This window comes from Myotis lucifugus, unplaced genomic scaffold, assembly GCF_000147115.1.
Source record: "Myotis lucifugus unplaced genomic scaffold, Myoluc2.0 scaffold_142, whole genome shotgun sequence".
Taxonomy (NCBI): domain Eukaryota; kingdom Metazoa; phylum Chordata; class Mammalia; order Chiroptera; family Vespertilionidae; genus Myotis; species Myotis lucifugus.
In genome coordinates this window covers 3,477,730-3,478,356 of record NW_005871190.1, presented here as the reverse complement: position 1 = coordinate 3,478,356, position 627 = coordinate 3,477,730, and positions in this window count along the sequence as shown.

The following is a 627-nucleotide window of genomic DNA, read 5'->3' as shown; positions in this document are numbered from 1 at the left end:
TAGTATTTTTGATGAGAAGAAATATTCTGAGTATGGTCAATTTATCAATTATTATTATGATTTGTGTGTTTTTTCTTCTAATGGGGAAAATATAAATATATATTTTGCCTTCTTTGAGACTACAAAGGTATTCTTTTCAAGAACTATGAAGGGGATAACATTTAACCCTACTTACAAGCTAATAAATTAGGTCACTAGAGTATCATGGATGCTCATGACAAAATACTTTATTAATCAAGAAACAATAAACAGTGCAAATAGTCACATATTTTTGTTAGTTCCTTTGGACCTCAAAACTCATGAGAGTGATGTGAAGGGGCCAAGATTAGTGTTGAAAAGTTCAGAGAGTGGAGTTAAAGAGAGAAACTCTGAGATTAGAAAATCTGAATCTTTTGTAATGGATAGTAAGTTTGCCAGCCCTTTGCTGTGAAGGAAACATTACCTTAATTTCATTTGACAATAAGCATACCTTAATTCCAAAACAAGACAGTATCTTTATCCTCCAAGGCAATATAACCAAACTTGCCCTTTTTTTCTTCAGGAGGGAGACACCACTTCTATCTTCTAAGACTGATTACTATACAAACATCCTTTAAATGGCAGTCCATGGAATAGACTGATGAATCT